Source organism: Eurosta solidaginis, chromosome 1 (genome assembly GCF_040869045.1).
Source record: "Eurosta solidaginis isolate ZX-2024a chromosome 1, ASM4086904v1, whole genome shotgun sequence".
In the NCBI taxonomy this organism is placed as follows: Eukaryota; Metazoa; Arthropoda; class Insecta; order Diptera; family Tephritidae; genus Eurosta; species Eurosta solidaginis.
Window position 1 is genome coordinate 76,151,630 of NC_090319.1, and position 13,629 is coordinate 76,165,258.

The window sequence follows — 13,629 nt, forward strand, 5'->3', positions numbered from 1 at the left end:
CCCTTAAGGCGGCTTGGCTGTCAACAAAGATTGTTACGTTGGTGTTGGAGACCGCACTATCTTGGAGCAGCTTTGCCGCTCTGTCTATGGCGTCGCCCCTCGGTAGTGTTTGGCAAGCACTCCGAGTGTATTTCTGCCATGAAAATCTTCTCATTGAAAACTCATCTGCATTGCAGATGCCGTTCGGAGTCGGCATGAAACAAGTAGGTCCCGTCCCGCCAATTTTTAGGAAAAACTAGAAAGGAGCACGACACAAATTGGAAGAGAAGCTCGGCCTAAAATCTCTTCGGAGGTTATCGCGCCTTACATTTATTATTTGTTTCTTTTATTAGTGAAGTAAAATTGTAATTGTGAAGTATTACTCCCAAAGTAGTATAAAGACCAGCAATACTGAATATTGGAGTTATTTATTCGATAGTTCAGCGATTCAAAGAAGGTGTATAACTATCCGAAATTTCCCGAATTAAAGAGACGTCTCTTAAAAAAACCAACTTTCTAAACAACGGACATCCTACTATAACTATTATTACAGTATAAAAAAAAAGCATTTTAAGTTGAGAGACCCGGTTTAATTTTCGTGTATCATAGTGTTATTGTAATTATTCTGATTAAATATTTTCGCTTTGTTGATTCTTTCTATCTTATTCGCTTGGAAATCAACTTCACTTTTTTATATTGTACTATGAATATGTAGAGTAAAGTATAGCTAAATGAATGACGTCATTTAGATCAACACAAACAAGTTTAAATAAAAACAAAAATGCTTTCAATAGAATGAGTAATAATAAAATAATTAAGGTGTATGTTAATGTGCCATTCAGTGTTGCCTTTTCGAGGCTAGATTTAGCCTTTTTTTTTGCCTTTAGCCTCGAAATTTTGGATTTAGCTTCGTGACTTTTTTCTAGCCTTTTTTACTCCGAATGTATTTTTAAAAATTTCTAAAATAAAATAATTTCAATAGTTCCTGTGAACACCTAATACCTAATAAAATGAGTTCTCTACAAAAGATGAATTCGTTTTCTGCTGAAAATTCGTTGAAAGTTTCAAAGCCAGATGTATTTCCTTACTTTGAAAAAGACAAGTATAGTTATTCTTCAAGTCAAATAGCATTAATAGAGCTGCAGTGGCGAAAACTTATAACTATACAATGGAAAAATGTACACTCCACCATGGAATTTTGGTCGGAAGTCCGAGAACATAAGAATACATTAAACGAACCTCCTTTTTTAGAACTTGTCGAATTCATATTTAGTTTTTTAGTATTACCACTCAGTAACGCGGAGGTTGAAAGAATTTTTAGTGGCATGAAAATTCTGAAAACTAAATTAAGGAACAAACTAATAATTAAAATACTTAATGCGCTGCTTAATATTAGATGCTCGTTAAAACGCTTATCTAAATGTTGTAATGACTTTGAAATTACCGATGATCTCATATCTATGGTAAATAGCCAAATTTTATACCCAGACTTAAGCTCTTCTGATTCTTCAGACGGGGAATATTTTATATAAATAATTAGTTTATAATATTTTTTTTATGTATATACACATATGCAATCATTTAAAGTAAGTCCATGTGCTAGTCAAGGAAAATGTGCCTGATATGTTTTGAAACAGGAAGATATGTTTAAGTTATGTTTAACGGTTTTTTTTTAGAAATGTGTAAACTAAAATATAAAAAAATTTAATGAATTAACCAAAAAATTTCTTGCCCTTTTTTAGCTTCTTTTTTTTCTAAATTTAGCCTTTTTTAACCTTTTTTTTTGCCAATCTAGCTTCTTTTTTTTGCATCACCTGGCAACACTGGTGCCATTGCCGGTTTTGAAAACTTGCGCTCTCTGTTAGGGAGAGTCATAGAGAGTGGAAAGGCTCACCCATGGCACAACGATACAAGGTGGCAGCATGGGACAGCTGATTTTAGGCTTTTTTATTTGATTTGATACATCAAATTACGGCGCAGTACGATTTTGACATTTGTCCATCGAATTTACAAAAACAAAGTACATGCAATTTTTATTTATGTTTGTAGGTATGTCACCATGCTGCCACCTTGTATCGTTCCGCTATGGGCTCACCTTTTTACACATATACATATATGTATACTTACAAATATTTCTTCAATTCTATATATGAATATATCACATATATATCTATATATTATCACAGTTGCCGTTTTGACATAATTGAATCAAATTTAGTACATTTATTTTTGAGAGGAGTAAAAGTTAGACCGAGTTTCTCTTCTTCGTCGTGGCAGCTGAAGCCAATTGGGAGCACGAAGGACTATCTCCGCCTGTCCCTCTCCAGTCAGCGGATGTCGATTGAAATCTTGCGCTATCGTCTTCTTCCACTCGCATAACATAACCCAGCAAGCGTAGCCTCTCTGAGCTTGTATTCGTTGCAGTATGTTCATATCTACGTAAAGCTATACAGCTTTTCATTGTACCTCCTTTGATACTCGAGGGCGGTATCATAGACAGGACCATATATCGATTGCTGAGGAGAATATCATCCGATCTCGACTGCGGTTTCGAGAGCGCTTTGTCTCAAAAAAAGTTTGAAAAACGCCCTATTTCAGAATTCGGTGGAAGAAGGTAAAGCACAGTAAGAAAAGGGATTGTGGGAATGGAGAAAGAGAGAGGGGAATAGGGAAAGTAGGAAATGGAGGAAAAGAGTGCGCAATGAGTGAAGAAAAGATAAGGAATATTGGAAAAACAAAAAAGGAAGGAGATGAAAGGCGGCCTTTTGTGGGTTGCGGAAGACGAAACGGAGGGTGGGGAATACGAAAAGCAATAAAAAGAGAAAAAGAATGTGGAAGGATAGTGGTAAGGATGGGTGAAGAAAAGATAAGGAATATTAGAAAGACAAAAAAGGAAGGGGATGAAAGGCGGAGTTTTGCGGGTTGCGGAAGATGAAATGGAGCGAGGGGAAGACGGAGATCAATAAAAAGAGGAAGGGAAAGGGTATTGGAAATGAAAATAATGATGAAATGGAAGATAAGGAAAAATTAGTTTTTTGAATGGTAAAGGAATCGCAAAAAAAAAATAGTGATGTTAAGATAAAGAAACGGACAGTGGGAGAGAAGACGTAAAGGCGGACAGCAAGACGAGGAGAAGAAGAACGGGAAAGAGGAAGAAAAAGTAAAATGAAGAAGAAGCAGAAAATAATTGAAAAGCTTAGGGGGTAGGTAAAAAGATAGAAAGAGAATAACTAGAAGAAGAGGAGAAAGGGAAGGGAAGCTCGAAAAAAAGCGAAGGAGACAGAGGGTTAGAAAAATGGCGTGACAACGAGACAATTGTAAATGAATTTTATTAGAATAGATTTGGTGCTGGATGTTCTGAGTTCGCTGTCATATCAAACATTTAGAAAAAGGATATTTTTATACCCAGCGTGCTTTGCACACAGAGTATATTAACTTTGATGGGATAACGGTTGGTTGTACAGGTATAAAGGAATCGAGATAGATATAGACTTCCATTTATCAAAATCATCAGTATCGAAAAAAAAAAATTGATTGAGCCATGTCCGTCCGTCCGTCCGTCCGTCCTTCATACCGTCTGTCCGTTAACACGATAACAGGAGTAAATATTGAGATATCGTTACAAATTTGGTACACGAGCTTATCTGGACCCACGATAGATTGGTGTTGAAAATGAGCGAAATCGGATGATAACCACGCCCACTTTTTATATATATAACATTTTGGAAAACACAAAACACCTGATTATTTAGTAAATAATGCACCTAGAATGTTGAAATTTGACGTGTGGACTGATATTGAGACTCTTGATAAAAATTTGAAACATTTTTTTAAAATGGGCGTGGCACCGCCCACTTGTGGTAAAATCAATTTTACAAATATTTATCATAAATCAATAATCATTAAACCTATCGTAACAAAATTCGGCAGAGAGGTTGCCGAATACGAATAAAATAAGCTATATCTTTGCAAGAAAAGCTTTATATCAATGGTATTTCATTTCCCAAATGGATTTATACCAGTAAATAGGAAAAACTTCAAATTTTAAAAAAATGTGGTGGCACCGCCCCTTTTATGACTAAGCAATTTTCTACGTTTTATGAGCCATAACCCGAAGATAAATTAACATACCGTAATGAAATTGTGTACACATATTTTCCTTATAGCAGAACATATTTCTAGAAAAAATGGGCGGAGTCGGTTAAAAAACACGCCCACTTTTATATAAAAGGTGTTTAAAAAGGCCATACACTAGAATAATAAGCTATAACTTAGCAAAAAATAGTTTTGAATCAATGATATTTCACTTATCAAGTTTTATTGTAAGAGGAAATGGGGAGAAATTTTTTTTAAACGGGCGGTGCCACGTGTTACGTAGAAAAGTAATTTATCTGAAATAAAATGTGCAATTGAAGCTCACGCTGAGTATGTAATGTTCGGTTACACCCGAACTTAGACACCTTTACTTGTTTTTATTTGGATTTGGTACAAGAAGACGGCAACTATGATATCTATAAAGTTTATATGTACTGTACTAAGCATCCAATGCTCCACATACCATTCTGGCCGGCAGCTGGTTTCAAAATTGAGCTTTTGCGCTCCCCCAAACACTTTACTCTCCAATTTACACTCATCCTTGCTCAGTTGCAAAGCGCACACAAATAAAAGTATTCACAACTGAGTGGCGCATTTCAGTCTACATTTAGTCGTTGAAGCAGCTATAACTGTACAATAGCGTCTGCAGTGAAAATAATTATTAGCTTGGGGTAAATAGAAATTTTATAACAAAAGAAAATTGTTTAATTTTCAGCTTTCACTTAGTGTTGCGAGTTTACTTAATTTTTTTTTATTCTAGCTGTTTATGTGTCTGCTTTTTAAACTTTTTTTTTTTAAGAAAATACATTGGTCAGTAAAATTTTAGTGCAGTAAAAAGTGAATAATTGATATGGAATTTCTTGAGAAAAATTTTTTTTTATTGGGTGCGTTTTCTAAAGCATGGAAGAATTGAGTTATTTCGAAACAAAATATTTGATATTTAAGTTATTGTAAATGTTCGATGTGTTTTTACAAAATTTCCCATTTTTTTATTGTTTATAGTTTAAAAAATTGTTTTTTAATCTTTTAAACGCCTATCTTCCATGAGCATTGTTTACTATATGTTTGGCAGCTTAATTCGAGGTTATGTTGCGAATAGAGTGGAAGGCACTCGCAGGCCGTGAAAATAGGCACTCGAATGGAGTGGAATAAAGAACATTAGGAAGACCAGAGTTGCATTGGATCAATCATTGTATCAATATTAAAGATAAATTTAGAAAATATAATTAAATACTTGAGTATAAGCAAACATTTTCTTTCAATTACTGCAATTAAGGTGTCCTAGATGCTATATATTCCAAAATTATAACACTTTATGTCTGTTTAAAAATTTAACTTCAATTTCCCTAAGATTTCCGTAATATGACCATTAGTGATGTTTGTGTGTGTGTACAAATTGTGAGCGATCAGCTGTTAGTTGCGCTACTTGGTAAAGTTTACAATGTCCATGAGCGTGTGATGACATCATCGATCCAACTGAAAATCATTTTATCTTCGTTAACTTTTGGTGAAAAAAAACAAAAACGTCAGAATAATATATAAGAAAATGTAAATGTGAGAAATGCCAAACAAAATAGCTTTACAATAGAAGAGTGGTGAAACTTGGAAAAAAAGAAAAAGTGGTTAAAAAGATAAGATTATCGTATTAATTCCTCTAAAGTATATATGTAAGTAAATATATACATGAATATGTATGGCTGTATAGTATAGGTATGGATATTTGTATTAATACATACATACCTATACATAGACTGCATATGGGGGCTATGTTTGTTCAAAAAAAACACGGCTCCTTAATATCCCAGCGGACCAAATGCTCACAAATGATAACTCCATTTGAGCGATTTATGATATTTAACCGGATAAAACGCATCTGAAAACGATAGCAATATGATTCATATGTCATTGTGGCAGTGAAAGTATTGTTTAAGATAGTCGCAACAAATAAAGCTAGCGAATATTAAGCAATATTTTGTATAGGCTTTTTTTTGATACTTGTGCGTAGTCGGATAAAATATTTCATTTGATACATTTTCGACTCAAATTAAATACTGAAAAAAAATGTTTCCCGTGTCGGAAACAATATTATATAAGTATCAAAAAGGATATTACAAAATGATCACAAGAAATAGGATGAGCGAATTTTTCAGTTGTTCCGTTTCCCATTGTGTTCACCTATATTAAATACATTGAAGCGCACTTGAGGCGTTTATACTTTGCACAGTATTTATTTGCGTATAATAAATATTAAATAATTTTTCAAACACAGCACTCAAGTATTCACTTTCACGGATATCATAGAACTAGAGTTGGGTCGTTTCGTTCTGAGCTTGTTCAATTGACCGGGTCTCTCAACTGAACAAGTGAACTAGATCTTCGATTTCGGTTCTATTTGTTCTTTTAGTTCATTTGTTCCTTTCGTTCGTTTTATCTAATGTTATTCTTTCTCACTTCTCGTTCGCGACCATTGTAAATTCATACATACATACGCAGAAATTCTGAGCACGAATGTCGATGATGCCACTTACACTAAAGATATGTGTGTGGCACTGCTAAAACAATATATGTATGGACTAATAAGAAACTAATTACATTTATTAAACTTGAAAAGATCATATTTACAATTTGTGTCTGTACTCTTTCAATTTTCTGGATCTTCCGAAATTTGTAACTTTTTTTGAAGTTAATTAAACTTATTTATTCATAACACATTTAAAGCATTGCTGCATACACATCATCTATACTTGAGGGCTATTTTCGCGGGTGCAAGCAGCAGTGCACAAATTTGCTTGAAAATAAAAAAGAACAGATGAACAAAAAGAACAACTTCTTCGATCATCAGAAAAAGAACTAAAGAATCGAATCTCTGAAATGAACGAAAAAGCACAACTCTAAATAGAACTAAAAAATTGTTTTATTTCTTATTTGCGCTGCGCATCGATAGAAGAAATAACGCTATATACGAAATTATGAACCGTTATTTTGCCTACATTTTCGTTTTTTCACAAAACACATGTTGCAAAGCTCATAAGAAAGTGTTTTGCGCCACAAAAATGAACATCGTTCTTTGCTCACATGCGAGAATTCCTACAAGCATTAAGCGAGTGATATGCGTTAAATAAATTTTCTATCGCTCTTTGTTCGCGTAGGAGCTTGTTTACAGGATTTTTGTAATAAAAATAAAGTTTCTATCTTTTGTTCAGATATGAGCTCACTTCTGAGTATTTTGCGGTCTTGCAAATTAATCGAACTTGGTCCGCTGGGATATTCATAAAAGTAATCCTATAGCTGTGATTGCCAAGGGGGCAGTACTAGGGATGTAACAAAAGTGAGTTTACCAGAACCGAACACGGATTATACAAATGTGCTTTATTCGAATTAGAATCGAAACTGGGGGTCGACGTAATGCTTTAAGGTTGGTTTTGTCGCAGGCTGGGGTAGCACTCAGTCAGTCCAGAGTGGAGAAGGCGGCCACTTCCTTTCTAAATGAATACAAGTTTGTTTGTTGTTGGTATTTGGTTCAGAGGTACATAGACACACACACCGTGGCAGTGAATCGTACCTAGTTGTTACAGGCGTAGGATCGACAGCGTCCGGCTGCCAGTGGAATCGGAGGACAGGCGAACGGTCTATCGTTTCACGTACACATTACGATTGCTGGTGTAATCGGTGAATGGTGGCTGGGTTTGAGTAAAGGGCTTACGATAATTGGATAGGCGGTTGGTGGCTGCGATGGTGAATCCATTCCCAAGCAACCAGTGGTTGGTAAAATCAATGTCCGGCGAGTGGTATAGGACCAATCTGTGGATTGTTAGCTGTCAATAAATAGGGCTGGTGAACCGGCGATGCGTAGATGACGGAGTCGATTGATCGATTTCCAAGAAATCGAGGGTTGGTGAAATCGATGTCCAAATATTCGCAGCTGAAGAATCGGTGGACTGGATTGTTGAATGGGCGATGCTTAGTTGACGAATCGGTTAACCGATTTCCACATCAACGGTGGTTGGTGAAATCGATTCATAGATGAGTAATCGGTGAATCGATTTCCGAGTAACTGAATGTTGGTGAAATTGATTTCCTGACGGACTGGTGGATCGCTTTCCAAGCAATAAATGGTTGGTGAAATCGATGATGCCCAGGTATTTTATATGGTGACCTGGCCCCGGGGGCGGTTGACGCATCTGTGTCTGGAAAAAGGAGGAGGTACGAACTTTGGGTCTTCACTCCAAATCTCCGGACACACCAAAAATTAGTGGTCGACCGAGATCACCTACTGATTGAAAGAGGCGGACTTGGGCAAGATATGGGAATTACAGGTGAAGCTAATAAAAACGCATTGATGATATTGCTTTATGCATGAACGACTTTTTTGCCATAACATAAATAAATATTGTAACGAATGTTAGCAGCACTGAGCGATGTTATCGTCTCTAAGCCGATGCTAACCAGTGACGTGAATGCACATCAATAATTCAATCATTATGTATAATTGCGTCTAAACATAAGTACGTATACGAACATCTGAGCGGCAATGCACAAATACATGCATATATCTTATCTGAGTTGTCACAAGAGAGAGCAATAATTTGTGCACGTAGTTGTGGCTGGCGATTTTGTAGCCGAAACAACTAGTAACTTCTGGAAATCGAAGAGCCTAGAAGTATGCAGCGTAAACTATAAAAGCAGTGCAGGCGAGTAAGAAGTAATTCAGTTTGATTTGAATTGTCAAGCAGTTACGAGTAAGACGATATCTAGCGAGCAATAGCACTATTATTTTGAAAGTCAGTTTCCTTTAAGCTATCAGTTTGGTTATTAAGCTATTCGTTGCACAGTTTGAGTGTTATTGTGAAGTACTTGAATAAAGGCCATTTTTCCATTTTCAATATTGGAGTTATTTATTCAACAGTTTAGCGATACGATCCCAGCAAAAGGGCAAATAAGAGGAGAGGATTTGCAGCAAATTTGTTACAATTGGTGTCAGAAGAGGAATTGTTGAATAAATTCCGAAGATTGGGAATACAACTTGGACATGGCAAAGTTCAGTGAATTGATGATCCAGCAACTGAAAAAGGAGTTGGAGAACCGTGGATTAAATACAACCGGCAATAAGATCGAACTTCAAGCACGGCTTCGAGAGGTAATGGAGTCGCAAGGAATTGATGTGGACGAGTATGCCTTTTATCCTGATGGGGACGAGACAACAACAAAAATTGAAGAGAAAAATGAAACATCGCAGACAGTTACTAGCACAGACTTGAACATGATATTGGCTGCAATAGCTGCTCAAACATCGACAGTATCATCGATGTCGTCACATATATCATCCCAACTAGAAGCACAAGAAACACGTATGTCAGAAATGTCGACACAGATTACATCGAAGATTGAAGCACAAGAAACGCGTATGGTAGAAATGTCGACACAGATTACATCAAAGATGGAGACACAACTGAAAGAACAAGAGGCACGCATAACAGTACAACTCGAAGCGCAAGAGGCGCGTATATCATCAAAACTCGAAGCACGTATGGACGAGAAAATAACGCAGTTTGAGGAAAAAATCGAAGCCGAGGTGGATGCTTTGAGAGGTCGTATACAAGAGTTGCAATTAAACCGCCCAGCTGTTTCAGCAAGCAATCCAAAGGTAAAAACACCATCCTTTGACGGTTCTGTTCCTTTCCAGGTCTTTAAGCTACAGTTTGAGAAGACCGCAGCAGTGAACAACTGGAATGTGGAAGATAAAGTTGCCGCACTCTTCGTAGCATTGAAAGGACCAGCTGCCGAAATCTTACAGACTATTCCAGAGTACGAACGGAACAGTTATGACTCATTGATGGCTGCTGTAGATCGGCGATACGGAAGCGAACACAGGAAACAGATATTTCAAATAGAATTGCAAAACCGCTACCAAAAAGCTAACGAGACTTTGCAGGAGTTTGCTTCGGACATTGAAAGATTGGCTCATCTTGCAAATGCGGATGCACCCGTGGAATACACCGAAAGGGTAAAAATCCAGAGTTTTATAAATGGCATACGAGATGTGGAAACGAAGCGGGCTACATATGCGAATCCCAAACTAACATTTGCTGAAACGGTATCGCATGCTCTGATACAGGAAACAGCGTCGCTTCTGTGTAAGCCAGTTTTCAAAGCACGCCGTGTGGAAGTAGAAAGGCCAGAGTGGGTAGGAACAATTTTGGAAGCACTGAAGGGATCTCAACAGAAGAATGCCGGAGTTATTAAATGTTTCAAGTGCGGCAACCCAGGTCACATTGCACGTCATTGCGATCTTGGTCCTAATAGTTCCAACAATGTGAGTGGCCATAAACGCAAAGCTGGAGGAGATGAGCAAGAGCGAGTAAGAGGTAGAGAGCTAGATCCAGCAATTGAATGCCCTGTGATATCTGTGTCGCAAATTGGTAGAAAATCGAGCAGTCTTACCGTCAGAGGAAATGTGGATGGCAAAGAACGAGTACTGACTGTAGATACGGGCGCATCTCATTCCTTGATCCGATCTGACTTGGTCAACAGGAGAGTAAAACCGTTACCTGGAGCAAGGTTGCGTACGGTCACAGGCGAGTATAACCAAGTCCAGGGAGAAGTGATATGTGAAGTACTGATTGGGAAGGTCATGGTTTTACACAAATTCCTTGTGGCGGAGATCGTTGATGAAGTCATATTGGGAGTGGACTTCTTGGTTGACCATGACATCAAGATCGATATGCAGAAAAGGGTGATGCTTTATAAGAACCAGGATGTGCCAATTAACTTCAGTTTGGAAAAAGGTTTCAGCAGTAATCGAGTACTGGTGGAGAAAAGTCGACAAAGGCCACGAAAGTCAAAGGTAAAGGTTGATGAAACGAATGGGCCAAACAAAGCGAAATCAAAAGTACCTGCGACAAAAACACCGGCATTGACAAACCCTAATGGACGCACTAAAACGACTGCAAGAATTTTGCAGGAAGCATGCAAGGGTGGTTTCAAGCCATCGCGCACTTCTGTTGGGAAACGGCGGAACGATACTGTCAAGCCAATCCGTCAAGCGCAAGCTCTGCGAAGTAGTTCATTGGTCAAACAACAGAGTGTGAGGAAACGACTAAGGATAATGAGTAGTAAGATCAAACGCAGGTACAATGAGAACAATAATTCGGAAGGGTTCTTGGAGGGAGATTTGGTACTGTTAAACAACCCTCTCCGGCGGAAAGGTGTTCCAGCCAAAATTCGGTGCATTTGGGAAGGCCCGTACAAGGTTGTGAAGAAGATCAGTAATTCCATCTACCGCATACAAACCATTGGGAAACCACGAAATAGAAAGGTGGTTCATTTGGAGATGCTAGCGGCGTTCAGATCGAGAGATTTGTCTGATCGGGACGATCAGACTTAGGTGGAGGGCAGTGTAACGAATGTTAGCAGCACTGAGCGATGTTATCGTCTCTAAGCCGATGCTAACCAGTGACGTGAATGCACATCAATAATTCAATCATTATGTATAATTGCGTCTAAACATAAGTACGTATACGAACATCTGAGCGGCAATGCACAAATACATGCATATATCTTATCTGAGTTGTCACAAGAGAGAGCAATAATTTGTGCACGTAGTTGTGGCTGGCGATTTTGTAGCCGAAACAACTAGTAACTTCTGGAAATCGAAGAGCCTAGAAGTATGCAGCGTAAACTATAAAAGCAGTGCAGGCGAGTAAGAAGTAATTCAGTTTGATTTGAATTGTCAAGCAGTTACGAGTAAGACGATATCTAGCGAGCAATAGCACTATTATTTTGAAAGTCAGTTTCCTTTAAGCTATCAGTTTGGTTATTAAGCTATTCGTTGCACAGTTTGAGTGTTATTGTGAAGTACTTGAATAAAGGCCATTTTTCCATTTTCAATATTGGAGTTATTTATTCAACAGTTTAGCGATACGATCCCAGCAAAAGGGCAAATAAGAGGATTTGCAGGAAAATCGTTACAATATGAATGCGAAAAAGTAAAACATGTATGCACATGTGTGTACATGAAATATTTTTGATAGAAAACTGCCGCAAAGCATTTTATTAGGTTGGTGTGGTACATATTTGTTCATGCTAAGTGTTTGCGGTACTACAGACTTCCTTTGTCGTAGGTCGCGCCTTCGATAGCCTATTAAAAGCAATTTGTTTCTATTTAAGTATAAGTCGTTATAAACAGTTTAATAGATTTGCGCACTCACGATTAGGTGACTGAAATGCTTGTTAATCGCTGTTACATCGAAAAAAGGCTTTGTTAACAATAAAAATTACATTGACGCATATGGGGGATGCAGTCAGTGTTTCGCGTTTTCTTAACATTGCGATTTCTTGTGTCAGTAGATCGCTGTTATGATCTAAGTGTGCGGTCTATCTAGTTAAATATCGAATTCAATATATTGAAAGTTTCTTCAATGAGTTATTAAGGCGTTCATCGGAGCACTTTGTATCGACATTCTTAAATATGCAGTTAGCATCGCTATGCACGATTCATAAATATTTTTGAAACATCAATGTATCATTTGTCTCACCTCTGCCTCGTTCTCCGATGATCTCTTTCGGCCTTCCGTTCAACTTCTGTTTCTTGTATTTCTGCCTTTCTTTATCTCTTTAAATGCAGATTTAATTTTCCTTTTTCCTCTCCGCTTTGTCTGTCTTTTACTGTTCCTGTCCCAGCCTATCTCCCTTTTCCACCACCCTTCCATCTTCCTTTCCCTATTTCTTTTCCACTTACTCAGCGTTTTTCTATCCGATTCCATTTATCTAACTCTCATTCTTGCTCTGTATCTTCCCAATTTACTAATTCATCCTTCAAAACCACACTCTTTCGCCTCCTAAAGCGCGCTTTCCTCTCTCCCTTTATTCCCCTTCGTTTTTCTTCTTATATGCTTATACATATTAACATATTGTGAATATATAAATATACCTTTCTTGTATATAAAATCTCAGTGTTGGAATAAACGTCGTACAAAAAACTATTAACGCCCCGATTCGTGTGTTGTAACAACATTCTTCGCCACGGTAACGAAATCATGTGGCAACTTTTACACCCTTTTGGTATTATACCTGCAAAAGTAGCCGGATAATTTTTTACCCACAAAAGTAGGTGGTTACATCGAAATAACCACACAACAGCTGTTGTTCAGAAAAGGGCAAAACTGAAAAATAAAGAATTGTAAGCGCAAATAAGTAAAGATAATATTAAAAAAGTGTTGGATTTTGCTATACATATTTGTTTACATTATGTACTTTCACAGAATAAATTACAATATACCTATGTAGAAACCTAACATGCATAATATGCATATACACATCGTCCCGTTTATTCGTTAACCTCGTATCTACAAGTGAAACATTTTCGGTAAAGCGAACACGGTTGCCACACCATGTTTTCATTTGGGACCAAAATTCATCGAAAAAAGAACCAAATTTTTGATTTATTTTATTAGTATAAAATACACAATTTTAGGATGTTTCTATATAAAATTTGACTAAACGTAGTGAAGACTCCTTTAATTCAAGCTGAACAAACAAATAAATGGTACTATATTG

At 37.2% G+C, this 13,629-nt stretch overlaps 1 protein-coding gene across 6 annotated transcripts in view; it reads left to right on the forward strand.

The window, feature by feature from the left end:
• The first annotated feature begins 4,599 nt into the window (after nt 1-4,599).
• Nucleotides 4,600-13,629, forward strand: part of AnxB9 (Annexin B9) — a 95,589-nt gene continuing 86,559 nt past the window's right edge. For 5 of the 6 annotated variants that reach the window (XM_067758344.1, XM_067758342.1, XM_067758345.1 and 2 more), the window contains exon 1: nt 4,600-4,745. The gene's annotated coding sequence lies outside the window, so the exon portion shown is untranslated. Of the gene's footprint in view, nt 4,746-5,586; nt 5,742-13,629 lie in introns of those variants that run through there. The other variant, XM_067758347.1, reaches the window with a different exon arrangement.